Source organism: Aquarana catesbeiana, linkage group LG03 (assembly GCF_042186555.1).
Source record: "Aquarana catesbeiana isolate 2022-GZ linkage group LG03, ASM4218655v1, whole genome shotgun sequence".
Lineage (NCBI taxonomy): Eukaryota > Metazoa > Chordata > Amphibia > Anura > Ranidae > Aquarana > Aquarana catesbeiana.
In genome coordinates, this window is record NC_133326.1 from 368,639,916 (window position 1) to 368,657,276 (window position 17,361).

The 17,361-nt window shown below is 40.5% G+C and overlaps 1 pseudogene; it reads right to left on the reverse strand.

The window, feature by feature from the left end:
* Nucleotides 1–5,838: 5,838 nt before the first annotated feature.
* LOC141134561 (high mobility group nucleosome-binding domain-containing protein 3 pseudogene) lies at nt 5,839–6,190 on the reverse strand (annotated as a pseudogene).
* Between the last annotated feature and the right edge of the window lie 11,171 nt (nt 6,191–17,361).

The window sequence follows — 17,361 nt, forward strand, 5'->3', positions numbered from 1 at the left end:
AGCTTGTCTCTAAGGACTGTTTCCACAAAGGTTACAATCCTTCAGTGCAGAGCTAATTCCTAACAATGCACTGAATGCTCTTAATGCGAAACTATCCCGCTACGCTGCCAGCCAATATGTGACGAACGTGGGTGTCAGATCCCTGCCCTCCTCGCTAACCTGCGACGAAGGACTGGCCAACCTCACACCACGCTGTCACTTACGTAACAATGCCACTCTCAGCTGCGCCCAGCACAAAGATTTTCCAGCTTGTGGGACCACAATCTAGGTGCGAGCAGCCTGAGAGTGATTGTCACTGGGCTAATTACACAATTAACCCTTTAACTGCCACCACCCCCGTTTAAAAGCCCGAGCCGGGGGAGACTCGTAATTTTAGCAACACCAATTATAATTTTAGAATAAGCGTCTGCCACACACACTGCCACCACAGACGGATCTGCCCAGAGTCTTACTCTACAACAGTAGCGTCCTTCAAGAGGCAGGTTCATTTATAGCTTGCATTAAGAGCTTTAGAGACAAGGTTAACACTTTTCAACATAAGGGTTTATTATGAAAAGGTCAAAGTTGATGCAAATAAAACATTTACAGAAAAAAAAAATGTTTCAAAAGATAAAGACATTATACAGCCATAAAGAAATAAGGTAGAATTGGGAAGGAAGAATACTTGCAATTAATGTCCGAGGGTTGATCAGAGTTCCATCGATGAGCTAGGTAATCGGTTCTCAACTTGGCAGATGTTCCTTCTTGGATGGTAAAAGGAGAACTGACCATTGTCTTGGCATCTCCTCTTTTCTGTCAAATCAAGGAGGGTGTTGACAGTGACCAGTAACCAATCGTCTGGTCATCTTGTTTAGAGGTTGGTTGCTGGGAGGTGTCTACACTCATGACCACGTCCTAGGTAGATTTTGTGAAACATATTCATATATCTGCATTTCTACTGTTTATAGACTGCAAATATCCATATTATTATTCAGCGTGAGATTTCCTTCAAAACAAATATAAACATGCTATGTCTATAATGTCTAGTCCATGTAGGAGAATTAAGGGGTATCAGTGGTTTCCCATATGACCTGACATAGGGGTGTCTGGACTTGAAAAGTTACAAATTATCTGAGGAAACTAAATATGTCCATATTACGGCTGTGCTATTATTAAGTTGGAAGTTATGAATCATGCTGAAGTTTCAGAACTATACTAAACTGTCTGCACCCTATGGGGTTTGAGGTATTTACGACAGGTATCTGTTGGTTCTCTGGATTGAGGGGATGACAGTTTTATTAGGGGTTCCAGCCTTAAATTGTGGATTGGGTAATGGAAAAGTCTGTGTATTCTAATCACTGGACTGACAAGGTCCTGGCCTCAGTCACCAGTTTGTGTATTGGATAACTGAAAGAAAAAAGGTGGGGGCAAGGTCACGGTGGTGTGCCCTTCACTGGACAACATGGCTGGGATTAGCTGCACAATGACAAAATGGCTACTAACCTCACAGCTTTGTGATATAGTTACAATACTTACCACACCAGTCATAATGATGCTTTACTGCACTGGTGATGGTACGTAAAAAAAATATTGTGAAAAAAAATTAGGGCTGCGGAAATTAACGATTAATTCCTCGGATAATCGTTAATTTTTCTTGATCGTTCAAAATTCTTTTGATTGGTACTCACCTCTCCGCCAGCTTCCGGGTCTTCAGGGAGTTCCGTCGGAGATTCGGTGACATCACGGACATCGATGTGACCGGACTCCTTCGCCCTTCCCCAGTCATTGACCGTGCCCACGCTGGACAATGGTAAAGTAATGAAATACAGCAGGCCATGATCCAATCATGGCCTGAAAGGCTTTGACCGAGTGGGCATGTCCGCGAATTGCAAAGGTGTGGCTGTGAGCCGGTTTTGTGATTGGCCGGACACGCCCCAAGCTGATGATACGTAACCCTTGCTGGGAATAAACAAGCACTGGAAGGCACTAAGAAGGTGAGTGTGTTGTCTGTACTAGACAGGTCAATTGTGGTGGAGGAATTGTGGTGATTTAAAGTATATATACAGCTTGAATATGTATTTTAGTTTTAATTTAGGTCATGCAGAGAGAAAACACCTCTCGGTTTAGGCTTTGCCTTGTGCATCCCAGTGTGGAGCTTTCATTTCACCTCCTGTCCCAGAGACACAACGGGAAGTGAAATGGCATTCCCATTTTAGACTAGGTTGTCAACAGGACTGGTCTACCCATTGGAGGCATTACCCAGATAGCAAGCAATTGAGCTGCAAGTTTGAAAATGTCTTGTTAAAGTCGAGGTCCACCCTAAAAACAAGTTTAACATTAAAAGACTCCTTACATTTTTTTTTTAAAGTTTTTTTTTTAAAGTGTTAAGTCATGGATTGTGGAAACTAACTAGTGTCGGGTGATTGTATATAGTGTATACCACATTTACCACTGACTAATGCAGCGTTGCAATGCAAGAAGATCATCTAAAAGTAGTTGGATCTGTATGTGCGTTATAATTAATCGAAATTAGTCGATTAATTGAACACGAAAATTTTAATCAGTTACAGCCCTAAAAAAAATGCTTATTTCATTTTTTATTTTTCAAACAAATGTTGACAAAAAATTAAAACTTACCATGGCTCTTACCTTGAACTGTCTACTTTACAAAAAAAAAAAGGTCACTTAGGAGGTAATTGTACTGTCCTGGCATTTTTGGTAAAATAATTCTTTCTAAGATTAGTTTTGAACATTTCCCCTTCTGGTTTGAGGTCATGTCCCTGTGTTCTTGATCTTGGCTTTATATTAAAAATACTGTCCTCCTGAACCTTATTCACCCCCTTGATGAATTTAAAGGTTTCAGTTAAGTCTCCCCTTCTCTTTCTTCCCTCCAGACTGTACATATTAACCGCTTCAGCCCCGGAAGATTTTACCCCCTTCCTGACCAGAGCACTTTTTGCGATTCGCCACTTCTTTGCTTTAACTGACAATTGCGCGGTCATGCGACGTTGCACCCAAAACAAAATTGACGTCCTTTTTTCCCACAAATAGAGCTTTCTTTTGGTGGTATTTGATCACCTCTGCATTTTTTTTTTTTTTTCGGTATAAACAAAAAAAGAGCGACACTTTTGAAAAAAATGCAATATTTTTTACTTTTTGCTATAATAAATATCCCCCCAAAATATATAAAAAAAATAATTTTTTTCCTCAGTTTAGGCCAATATGTATTCTTCTACATATTTTTGGTAAAACAAAAATCACAATAAGCATATATAGATTGGTTTGCGCAAAAGTTATAGCGTCTACAAAATAAGGGATAGTTTTATGGCATTTTTATTATTAATTTTTATTTTATTTTATTTTTTTACTAGTAATGGCGGCAATCTGCAATTTTTATTGGGACTGCGACATTATGGCGGACACGTTGGACACTTTTGACACATTTTTGGGACCATTGGCATTTATACAGTGATCAGTGCTATAAAAATGCACTGATTACTGTAAAAATGTCACTGGCATGGAAGGGGTTAACACGAGGGGGCGATCAAGGGGTTAATTGTGTTCCCTAGTGTGTGTTCTAACTGACGAGGAGAGGGGACTGTGTAAAGCAGATGACAGATCAATGTTCATACTCTGTATGAACAGACAATCTGTCTCTTCTCCTCTCAGAGAACCGGAAACTGTGTGTTTACACACACAGATCCCAGTTCTTGGCGTACCATGAGCGATCGCAGGAGCCCAGTGGTGGTCACGGCGGTAATCGCGACTGCCAAGCACATCGGCTCCGTGGGCCCCTAGTGGCCACAGGGCGAAGCAACATTACATAACGTCGTTTCGCCCAGCCATGCCATTCTACCGCAGTAGAACTGCGGCGGCTGGTCGGCAAGTGGTTAAGTCCCTGAAGTCTCTCCTGATATTTTTATCCCCCCCAGACCTTTCCCCAATTTTTTTGTCTGTCTCTTGACTCATTCTATCTTATCAGTATCATTTTGTAAGTGAGGTCTCCAGATCTTGGAATAGTATTCTAAATAAAGGGCAACACATTTTTAATTTTTTAACTATAGAAGAAATAAAAATTATTCATTTTCAAAACCACATAAACCGTAAGTACAAAAGCTCCATTATACAAAAAATACAAAAAAACAAAAACACAAACATGTTAAAACATTGCAATAAATTCAGGAGCAATGACTGGCATTCTCTCAGACGTAGGTCATAGCCTACAGAGGGGTATCCCTTAGAACAGGGAGATTCAGCATAACCGACATCAAACTACTATAGCTCTACATGTTTCGCAATTGAATGCTTCTTCAGGAGCCCGTTTGAGTCACCTGCAATAGGGAAAGAGAGAGAGAGGACAGACAACAAAATGATGCAAAATTGTTAATATTCACCTACGACCTTGTTAGTAACGCGTCTCAATCATTATACATGAGCACCATGAGGAAGTCAACCAGTGGACCTGACAGCCAACAAGCATAAGGTGACAAACGTTCACATGTACAAAAGGTGACAAACGTTCACAATGTAGGCCCAATGAATCTTGTGGACAAAGTCACAAGCTGTGACCCCACTATCCCACCACCCAGAGGAGCATCACCGGCAGGGATGTATTGGGATTTTAAAGTTACAAGCATAAGCAGCCTAGCAGCAGCCAAACGACAACTGTCTCTAGAGGAGAGAGCATAACTCATTGTAACCAGTAAGTTCCAATGCACGGGGTGTAACCACCAAGATTAAGTATACCAAAGCCTTTCCCCCCCCTTTTCCCCTCCCCTACCTGCCCCTTCTTCCTTGTCTTTCTTTCTCTCTTTGTTTTTATGACACATGAAGTGTTTCAACAAGCTTACCACCCTCCAAGTTTGTTATGACTGTTTATAACTTTCCCTGGGCAGCCGGGACTTTCTATTATATTGCCTTCCCAGTGTATACACCTCTTACGGCTTTACTACCAGACACGTCCCTGCATGTGAACGTTTGTCACCTTATGCTTGTTGGCTGTCAGGTCCACTGGTTGACTTCCTCATGGTGCTCATGTATAATGATTAAGACGCGTTACTAACAAGGTCGTAGGTGAATATTAACAATTTTGCATCATTTTGTTGTCTGTCCTCTCTCTCTCTTTCCCTATTGCAGGTGACTCAAACAGGCTCCTGAAGAAGCATTCAATTGCGAAACATGTAGAGCTATAGTAGTTTGATGTTGGTTATGCTGAACAGAGGGCTATATCTCTCCCTGTTCTAAGGGATACCCCTCTGTAGGCTATGACCTACGTCTGAGAGAATGCCAGTCATTGCTCCTGAATTTTTTGCAATGTTTTAACATGTTTGTGTTTTTGGTTTTTTGTATTTTTTGTATAATAAAACATTTACATTTAATTTTATGATTGGTGCCTACAAAGTCCATTTTTCCACTCCTTTTGGTGTATTTTTGAGAATTTGTAGATTTAGGACATTGGCACTGCTCTATATATGGAATCTCCACAGCTCATCCTGTGATGAGATTTGCTATTCCATTTTTTTCCGTAAGTACAAAAGCACCACTAATTATTGCTATAGATAATGGCATGGAAAAATTCATAAAAGCACAAGAAAAAACAACATCACTATATGCACAAGACTTTTTTTAGTTTTGTTTTCTTAAAAGCGATAAAAGTAGATATGTAATAAACCCTCAAACAAACCCACTAGAGCTAATCTTGATGTTCTTAAAACTTGCAGACAAAAGAAACTGAATCAGCAAACCATGAATAATGAAGAGGAAAAACGTTCATGTACATTATATATATATATATATATATATATATATATATATATATATATATATATATATATATATATATATATATGTAAAAGTCCTAAAAAAATTAGCATTTACAAAATACTTGAGAAAAATATTTTTTTTCTTAAAGTTCTTCAAGAGATACGTAAAATCAACGAAAATTTCCATGACCAAGTTATTCTGTCTCATCATCCGCTGCTTCAGTTTTCTGTTCCTTCCTTTCCAGCTTCTTGTTTTTCTTCCTTCTTCCCTTTAGCACCTTTGTTTGCCTCTGTGCCTGGCTCCTTCTTGACTGCAGGTTTCTTTGGCATCAGGTTTAGAAGAATCAGGTTTTGCAGACAGTCTTGCCGATCTTCTTATAGGCTCTTGTTTAGTTACTTTGCCAGCATCCTTGGCTTTAGCTCCTTCTGGAGACTTTCTCTTAGGCATGATGTTGTCGGGGGGTGACAGCCTCGCCTGGAACTGATGTGGAAGAAGAAGAAGAAGAGGAGGAGGAGGACTCTGGCGATCATTAGTGCTCGAGAGGAAGCGCAGTGACTGGAGCCTCACAACCGCTTTCCACACAACTAGTCTCTCTCCTCTCCCATAGTATTCTAAATAAGGTATAGCCAAGGATCTATATAGGGGAATCAGAACCTCCTTTCTCCTGCTGGTGACCCCTCTAGTGATTCATCCTGGAATTTTATTCACTATTCCCACTTCCTGGGCACATTGTTTGTTCATTTTGCAATCATCTGAAATAAGTACTCCCAAATCTTTTGTCTCTGTAATGCTGGCCAACACTCTACTCCCATTATTATATGCTATCAAGGGATTATTTTTCTCATTTGTATCATTTTGCACTTTTGTGCGTTTTGTATGCGACTTTCACCATGCATTGTTGCATGGGACTGCACTAAAAACAAATATTTGGTTGCATAGCACACGTTATCACATTGCACTGCACAGCTGCACTTTATTTGAATTTATGCTTTTTATACGTATGTTATACTGCACATTTATAATACTGTGCTGTACCTATTTTACATATGTTTTAATCCACAGGGTCAGTTTGTGTTTAAACCTAGCGCTGCACTCAATTACCTGAATTTCTATTTTGTGCCCAATATCTGGGTTATAGTGCTTAACTGCAGGTCATTAATTGGTCATTTTCAAAACATTCAAATCACTTAGCGCAGATATTTATTATTTTTTCCTTTGAGAAGACTGAAATTGGTATATGGAAGTAGGTAATGCTGCAATGTTGCTCTTTGTTTCTGTGTTAGGCCTCACTCACGTGGGCGTACTAAAGCATGTAAGCAGGGAGTAATCTCCTGCAACTGTAGCCCCCCCAAAGGGTGCTGGACCATGTTACTGCATATGCTGTATACATCCTACTTCAGGCTGGGTTGAGATGGGTAGGTAGTAATGGTTTGGTGGAGCTGATACTGTATGTGAGACTTGAGGGTCCTGAGACATTGTTGATGCAAAGGACCCAGCTAAGAATTTTTGTTAGAACTCTTATGAAGAACCATACATGGAAAGGCTGTTCGGTGCCCCCTGGCTAACAAGAAGACTTGATGGAGGTTGTGGAAAGAGAAATGGAGAAGACGTAGACTTCTTTTGCATTGTTGAACCCATTTCTACATTTTCAGTAAAATATCTGAAAAGGCTACCTGTGTGGACAATCATTTATTTCACCAAACCCCTAAAGTGTACTGGGAAGTGGGCCTCGGCAAAGTGTGAGCAACCACAAGGCAGGAATTCCTCCATGTTTCAGGTGGTTGTAGCCCATCATGTTCCTATTGCAGGAAGATGGGGAGCAGTGCCCTTGGTCAGCATGACCGTTGCTGGCAGCGAATAAGGGCCTGCTTATTAGCATGTATCCATGCAAGGGGTCATGTTTCCCGCATGGGAATCACAAGTGTTCCATGCATCCACATGCAGGGAGTCCCATTCATGTAGATGCTCCCAATTTGACATCTGCGCTTGTGCATGTCCATGAACTCACATTGTCGCACATATCTGAAACTTTACCAAGAAAAAAGTGTTCCATCATGTTTTCCAAATGGAATCACTGAACATTTTGATTAGAATGATGTTACTGGTTTCCACTGCTATCTAATAATAAAAAGAATTTTTCTTACACTATAAAGTGCAGAAAAGGGCATGTGTGAACATGAGCCAGCGTACTTGTACTTTCACTCTGTGTTCAGGCAATGAAATGAATGTCCGACACTGTATTGTTATATAAGTGCTTATATATAGAATGTCGGTTTGAGAAGCACTTACATTATTTAGGCCTATTAGGTTTCACATTTTCTGTCCTATTCTATAATCTTGTTTCTCACACTCTATCCCTTTTCATTTCCTCTACCTTTTTAGTTCCATAAAGTTTTATCGAACAAAGAAAATGGACATGTACATTCAATTATAAAACATGAAACTTGTACACAGTGACAGTGCAGTAACCAGAGGATGAAAATGCATAACTAGATTAAGTATGTATCTTAAGGTTCACATTATACAGTCATGAAAACAATCACATTTGGCCTAGATAACAACATAAATCTAAATTCTAGGATTATTTGTCGTTTACTTAAAGTGAAAGAATAACTGAGTAAATGCTGATCCTATATAAGGGTACGTCGTAGTAGACATGTGCACACTGAAATATTTCGTTTCGGAATTTCGTTTTCATCCGAAAAATAAATTTATTTGGTTACTCCCAAAATTCGTTTTCATTTATTTTGTTTTTCGTTAAACATTGCATTCGTCCGAAAATCCAAATTAAGGTTGAATCTGTCATTGAAGGCTTATGGTGTCTGTCGAATGTTCAAAGAAGATTCGACGGAGCAGCTAAACTGTACGACGCCGTATAGTTTACCTGCTCCGTCGAATCTTCTTAGAACTTTCAACAGACACAATAAGCCAAAGTACGTGTGTACTTAGATCTAGCTATTTTACTGCTCCTCCTCTTTGGTTACAATTAGCCAATAACATTCATCATCAGCATTATTTTTATTTATCTTTTCTCCCCTACGTCGAATCTTTACTCCCCTACGTCGAATCTTTTCTTTCTATGTCGAATCTTTTCTCTCTATGTAGAATAATCTTGGACTAATAGAGTTAAGGTTAGGCACATTCGACCACAGGTTTGATGGACACAGATTGTTATTGTCATCATCATGTCGAATCCCCTATCTATATCGAACTGTTGTAGCAACGAAAATGAAAATAAAGCATTTGTTTATGTCGGATCTTTCGTTTTTCGGATTCTGCACGAAAATACCTGAAATTCGGACAAAAATGCATCCGGACGAAAACGAATGCACATGTCTACGTTGTAGTAATAAAGTTTCTGTAGTTTCTTATGTGGGGTCTAACATATATGTGGGTGAGAAAGGTTTACAGAGAAATCAAAAGACCAATAATTAACTGCATATTCATAGTAAACAAGTCAGTACTGCTTTTGAGTTGTAGGATATATTATAACTGACAGTTTCAGGAAAGACAAATCCTTGATTGTTTTGGGTAAGTGGTACACCGTTATAGCAAATGGGCTAAAAAAAGAGGGGGTTAGGGGAGGGGGAAGGAGGGAGAAAGCGAAGGGCAAAAGAAAAAGATATAAATAATAAGTGAAAGAGTTTAATAGGGTATGCAGGGTATCTGTATGCCGGTCTAATTTTTTGCTTTGCATTTGGGAGTAATTTAAAGGATATCAAGAATTCATGGCAATTCAATTCAAATGGATCCAACAGGACCAGATTTTAATAAATCTGTCTAAAAAGAGAAAAACTATCCAGCTAGACCATGAGGGTTGCCACATCCCTAGGATCAGGAAATAAAAGTACCCCCAGCAGGCTGTGTGGAAGACTTTACAAGCATCACTACCATTTCATACCATTGTTTCTATTGGTCCAAATTTTGTATAATCTTTTTTCTTCTATATGTATTGCTGTTTTTGTATAGTTTAGTTTATACCAATAAATTTGTTTTTACTAAAAACTTTCAGTGTTGCCTTAAAGTCCCACTGACTGTTGGGGGTACTTTTATTTCCTAATAAATCTGTCTAGGTTGTCTTTCAAGGTTGCAATTAGCTCTTCCATTTCCATCACCCTATTTAGCCTAGTGAACCAGTCTCTCATCGCTGGGGAACGAGGTTGTTTCCATAATGACGGGATGCACATCCTGGCAGCATTTATCATGTGCATTACAAGAGTTTTTCAGAACTTGCTTACTTACATTTGAATGATGAAGAAAGTATTGATAAGAGGAGAACACTATAGGGTAGGTGGACACCTTGTGTATAATTTTATGTACTTGTGACCAGAATGAAGCGATTCGGGAGCAATCCCACCAAATGTGCACCATTGTCCCAGGCTGAGTATTACATCTCCAGCAGGTGTCAGGTGTCTGGGGATATATCTTGTGTAGAGAGGAGGGGGTTCTGTACCAATGCGTTAGTACTTTAAAATTGTGTTCTTGTGTAGTGACGTTCAATGTGCCTTTGTGAGCTGTTGTACAGATGTTTTCCTAATCTGATTTGGTGAGAGGGTCTGTTTGTCCCGCTTCCCATACTTTGATAAGGAGGATATATGATCAGGGCCTGCATTTGTCAGAATTGAATAAATGTTTGACATTAAATGTTTCTGAGGTGGGGAGGAGATGCATAATTTTTCAAATGCGGTCAGATTGTGATCATATATTTCCCGAGTTCTGGGGTCGTCAAGGAAATGCCTAGCTTGTAAGTATGACCAGGTTGGCAGGGGAAGATCAGGTTCTTTGGATGTGAGCTCACTTTTGGTGCATAATACTCCCTGGGTGAAAAATTGGTAAGCTCTTGGGTGGGGGTCAGCTGCAAGAGTGCGTAGAAAACCAATGTCAGATTCTGGAGGGAAAGCTGCATTGTTCTTAATTAGGGTCATAGGGCCTGGGATAGAAGATATTGAAGTCAGTTTAACAGATTCACCAAGACATTGTATAGTAGGGCGAATAAGTGGGTGTGATTTGATGGCAGAAGGGAGTTCGTTGTAAGGAAGTCCTACTACATCCAGAAGAGCCCCTTTTGCCCAGGGTTTTTCTAGATTGATCCAGTCTTTAAATTTTTCATGTATGTGCCAGTCTACCACTCGTGTCAGGAGGGATGCTTTGTGATATCTCTTGAAGTTGGGTAGTCCTATTCCACCCCCATTTTTTGAGGATGAGAGTCTCACTAGGCTAAGTCTGGGAGTGCAGCCTTTCCAATGATTAGCGAATGCAATGATGTGAAAAATGCTTCTGGGGGGGGGGCGCATACGTAAAGCCGTCTGAGCAAGACATGTCTGCTTAGAGCTCCGCACTAACCGGGACCCGACAGCCTCATATACCGAGTCAAACTGGACTCAAACTTCTACATAGTGCCTAGTTTATTCCCTGAGTGAGTGGGCATAATTTGGTGACATGTACAGCAGAAGAAAATTAAAATTAAAATCAGCAAAGCCTCAAGAAGCGCTGATCAGAGCCGCACCTAAAAAGGCGGCGGCGCTGTCTTACCTCACCTCACAGCCTGATTCACAGACACAATACAGGTCTTCCCCCTCAGCACAGCATGGAGGGCCTGATTATGGTTCAGGTATGACCCCCTTACCCTGGAAAACTCTTCTATCGGCCCTGACCTGCTCGTCCAATTTGAAAGGGTCCTCCATAAGGCATTACAGAACACCTCAGATGCAATTACAGACAAACTAACATGCAAGGTTCGTGAAGTGGGCCGACGCTCCTCTATTTTAGAAAAGAAGGTAGATGAATTTGACATCACTACCTCAACACATACTGAAGAATTGGAATCCCTTAAAGAAGATTATACTACCCTTCAAACCCACCTTGAAGACTTCGAGAATAAAGCCTGGAGATCAAATCTGCGAATTCCTGAAGAAATAGAGGATCTACAATCAACAATAACAGCACTCTTTCAAGAACTTGCTCCATCAATCCCGATCGAATGTCTAGATATGGACAGAATCTACAGAGCCCTAACTTCGTGTAAAGGAGATGGACCTCCTAGAGATATAATAATAAAAATGCACTATTTTCGCACTAAAGAACAACTGATGGAGGCTGCACTAATGTATATACCTATGTATGGCACCACTAGCGCTGAAAAAGGCCTTCCAATTGGTTTTACATTGATTTTCACTTTACACATACACACACATAGTCTCTTATCATGTTCGTTTTTATTTTTAGCTTGTTGTTTTTAATGCAATTTATGCACTATGTTATTAACATGTCCGGTATCTGATGCAATCTAATCAGCCACTTTCTCAATAGTTCTGAGTGATCGTAGCATTATCTAATGCATGGAGCTTTCTGTCAACCTATTAGCGCTACCCACTGGCTGTATAAGCCCTGCCCAATCACAGCCCACGTTAGGCCTGAGGAAGGAGCGTAGCTCCGCAAACGCGTCACCTATTCGTTCCCACTTCCGGTAGTGACGTCATGCCCCTGGTTCACAGCGTGCGTTCCAACGACAGGAAGTATCAGCATCCATCGGCGCAGCCTGTCTACCGGAGACCACTGCAATCCAGAAACCAGATCAGACCCACTTCCAGAACATCTGGCAGCTCCTGCCAACATGCCTGTTTAAAATGTACCTTTGTGAGTACCTTCTTACAGTTTTTATTAAACTCCATGTGTTTTACTGCAGTTAGAGTGGCGCCTTTGTTTTATTTCCAGAGTGCCCAGAGGATTGCTTCTTTTTCTCCAAACGGGGCTGCCTTCTTAAAGTGCTATCATCCCATGAACTTTATGGACATTACTACAGCCCCCATGGACATTATTACAGCCAATGTCATTTACTATTTTTACCCTTTATCCTTTCTCACACTGTATTGTTTTGTACATTAGTTCCCTATTGGGAGCAACAGAGTTAGGAAGGAAACTGTGTTGGGCTTAGCGCTCACTTTATCCCTACATGTTATTAAAGACCTTCGCCTGTCAACTCCAGCAACAATTACAGATGGACCCAAACGTCGAATGAACGCTTCACCCTCTCAACAGCTCCAAAACCTCGAGGACCCACAGGCAGCTCAGGTCCCACTTAGCCCCCACAAAAGAGGATGCTTTGCTTCACCACCACCTGAGGAAGAAAACAATACAGACTGATGTATTTTAAATGGGTGATACTTATGTTTTCATTTCTTTCCTTTTCTTATCTATAGAATTTTCTCTTTCAACATAAAACATGTTATACCTTAGTGATAACACAACAAAGAAATCTATACTCCAAATTTGTCAACGGGGTAAATCTTCAATCTTTCTCACTTGGCATATTTGATTCAATAATACCTGGTTAGATGGATTTTTATCTAATCAGCTACCCCCTATTAAATCTTTAACCAAAGATATCTAGACCCCTACAAGATATACCCTGAAATTACAGTCTTGACTTTCTCAATGTTCGAATCTAATTATCTTACATACACCCTTAGTTACTCATTGCTAAGTAGCCCTAATAGTTGGTCTTGTCAATTTTTAAACAAAATAACTATAAACAATTACAAAGGTAACCCTTTGCCTACTCAATAGTTTATTTTTTCTTTACTACAACTACAACTACAATTCTATACTACAACTTTATTCAAATTTATCTTACATTATATTATAATAAAGAAATTAACAGTTACATTAAACCTATCCTGCACTTTTGACTCGTTGGTTAAACAGTTCTTATTAAAAATGTTAATAGGCTCGTAGTCCCTGAGACAGCCCACAGCACCTCCATTTTTTCCTCAAGTGCCCAACATTGGTTTGGACGCTCTTTGGAACACTTATATCCACTGGTTGGTGATCTATCACCACCCCTTGGATACTCACTCCAATTAGGAGTACTTTTTCTTTTTGTATTCTATTACATTTTTTACTTTTTATTTTTTGGAAAGCTTCTCTTATAGCTTACCTATTATACTAGTGTTTGTATATGCTGCACAACCCCTGTTGAATTTCCCTTTCTTATTTCTATTATACAGAATAACCCAACCTTCCTTAACCTTCTCTTCTCCAGAGAGGAATCCCCTGGCTTCAAATTCAGTAGCCCCTTTTTTTTTTTGCTTGATTCCATTTGTTTCCAGCAATGTCTTCCCTGAATATATTAACACTTAATGTACTAGGTCTCAACTCTCCTCCGAAACCCACCAAAGCTTTTAACTTTTTCTCCAAACTATTGGCACATGTGATATGCCTGCAAGAGACACACTTTATCTCACTTTCTTCACCAAAATATTTTAGCCGTAAATACCCCCAAGTTCATAAGGCCTCGGGCCAATACTAAAAAGAAGTCCTAATTGCATTCCACCGTACCACACAATTCAACCCTATAAAAGATCTTAAAGACGCAGGAAGATACCTTATCTTATCTGGATTACTGTTAGATAGTGAAGTTACGATCGTCTCATATTATGCTCCTAATAAAGCCCACTATCATTCCTTTCCCATCTTTTTTCAGTTGTTGAATCACAGAAGCAAGGTACCCTTATTATTGGTGGTGACTCAAATCAAACACTATACCCATTCCTTGATAAATCCCCAACCCCAAATGCCACACCTAAACTTTCCTACCAGCGATTACTAAACCAATACTCCCTTCTTGACACCTGCCGAGAACATAATCCTGCAAAGCAACAATACACACACTATTCCCATCTTCACAAACAATTTTCCCACATAGACCATCTTTTTGATTCAGTTAGCACCTCAGCACTCATTCTAGACTCACATATTATAACATGTACCTGGTCAGACCATAATGCAGTTGTAACAACTCTTTCCTCATTGGTTCCAAAACCCAACCATGGAACGGGGTACATTAATGATAGTCTATTGGCAAATTCCACATTTCGACAAGAATTGGAAAAAGCCATAAAAGATTATCTTATCCACAACAATGCCACTGATACAGACCTGTTGAGCCATTGGGAAGCTCCAAAACCTTATATCAGAGGGGTTTGTATCAGTCAAGCATCTTACCACCGTAAAAATAAACAACAACTCCATAAACGCCTAGAATAAGTATTTGATAAAGCTTCCAAAAATTTTCAAACCTCACCATCCCCACCAAGTAAACTTAATTATGATAAAACACGCCTAGCACTTGACCTTTTTTTGACAGATTTGGCTGAGAAAACACTCCGCAAATCTAAACATACTTTTTACATGCAAGCTAATAAACCAAACACTTTCCTGGCTTTGGCATTACGAAAGACCAATTATACCCCAAATCCTATCAATTTAAAACTTACCAAAGATACCTATACTAGCAACAAGGGATGAGTCGAACACCCCTCTGGTTTGGTTCGCACCAGAACCTGCGAACGGACCGAAAGTTCGCACGAACTTTAGAACCCCGTTAAAGTCTATGGGACTCGAACGTTCAAAATCAAAAGTGCTAATTTTAAAGGCTAATATGCAAGTTATTGTCCTAAAAAGGGTTTGGGGACCCGGGGTCCTGCCCCAGGGGACATGTATCAATGCAAAAAAAGTTTTAAATATGGCCGCTTTTTCGGGAGCAGTGATTTTAATGATGCTTAAAGTGAAAAAAAGTGAAATATTGCTTTAAATATCGTACCTGGGGGTGTCTATAGTATGCCTGTAAAGTGGCACATGTTTCCCGTGCTTAGAACAGTCCCTGCACAAAATTACATTTTTAAAGGAATAAAAGTCATTTAAAACTGCTTGCGGCTTTAATGTAATGTCGGGTCCCGGCAAAAGAGGCAAATGGCATGGGTACCCCCAACCCCCCAGTCCATTACCAGGCCCTTTGGGTCTTGTATGGATATTAAGGGGAACCCCGCACCCAAATTAAAAAAAGGAAAGGCGTGGGGCCCCCAGGCCCTATATACTCTGAACAGCAGTATACATGTGGTGCAAACAAGACAGGGACTGTAGGTTTGATGTTAAGTAAAATTTGTTTGTAATTTTGAACTGGTACATTTTTAAAGTGTACTGTAGCTCCAGCCAAAAAATCTATTTTTAAGCTTTTTGGAAAACATAGGAAAGGGTTATCACCCCTGTAATATTTGTTTTGCTGTCTGCGCACCTCTTCAGAAGATTTCACCTCACTTTCTGTCCCAATGACAAATGTTTTTTGACAATTTGGGGTTTTTAGTGAAACAAGGATTGGTGATAAAGCATCAGTGGAGAGGAGACACGTTTTTCCCATATTAACTCTTACAGGAGAGAATTTCCCTTCCTAGGGGTAGATTTCATCTTACTTCCTGTTGTCTCCTTCCATTTGCAAGTAGGAGTCGTTTGTAAGTTGGATGTTTGAAAGTAGGGACCCGCCCTATATACTCTGCAGAAATTTGGGCCTTAGGTGTTGGTGTTGCCACAACACTGTAAGCCTTCACAGTTACTATTGGTGGGCGCTGGAACAGGCCCTACTGTGAAATATTAGATCAAGAATTGTAATTACATGCACCTGTTGAACAGGGGCAGAAAAATTGGGCCTTTGGTGGTGGTGGTGGTGGTGGTGTTGCCACAACACTAAGCCCTCACAGATACTCTTAGTGGGTGCAGGGATGAGCCCTGCTGTGAAATATTAGATCAAGAATTGTAATTACATGTCCCTGTTGAACAGGGGCAGAAAAATTGGGCCTTAGGCACTGGTGCCACAACACTGCAACCCCTCACAGATACTCTAGTTGTAGCGCAGGAATGAGCCCTGCTGTAAATTATTGCATTAAAAATTGTAATTACACACCCCTGTGAAACAGGAGCAGAAAAATTGGGCCTTAGGCACCGGTGCTGGTCCCACAACACTGCAACCCCTCACAGATACTCTAGTTGGAGCGTAGGAATGAGCCCTGCTGCAAAGTATTGCATCAAAAATTGTAATTAGATGCCCCTGTTAAACAGGGGCTGAAAAATTAGGCCTTAGACATGGGTGATGGTGCCACAACACTGCAACCCCTCACAGATACTGTAGTTGAGCACAGCAATGAACCCTCCTGCAAAATATTGCATCAAAAATTGTAATTAGACTCCCCTGTTAAACAGGGGCTGAAAAAGTGGGCCTTAGGCACGGATGCTGGTCCCACAACACTGCAACCCCTCACAGATACTCTAGTTGGAGCACAAGAATGAGCCCTGCTGCAAAGTATTGCATTAAAAATTGTAATTACACGCCCCTGTTAAACAGGGGCTGAAAAATTGGACCTTAGCCACTGGTGGTGGCTCCCAGAACCAAAAATGTTCTTACAAGCTATCAGCATGATCATTGAGGAGGAAGAGGATAGTCACAGCATAACAGGAAAGTCACTCAGCATCAGCGTAGGCAGTCTTGAAGGGATCTGACATTTCAAAAAAAATTATTTGGTTACATCAGCATCAGGTGCTTGGTAACTGGTGGTGATCCAAGACTGATTTATTTTTATGAAGGTCAGTCGTTCGACCGAGTCGGTGGACAGGCGCACCCTGTGATCAGTTACAAAGCCTCCAGCAGCACTGAATGTGCGTTCCGAAAGAACGCTGGATGCAGGACAGGCCAGTAGCTCAATTGCATAAAAGAACAGAGAGAAGCACACCGCTCAAGGCAAACTTGGTTTCAGGATGGATCACAGGTGCAGACCTCGGCTCACCACCGTG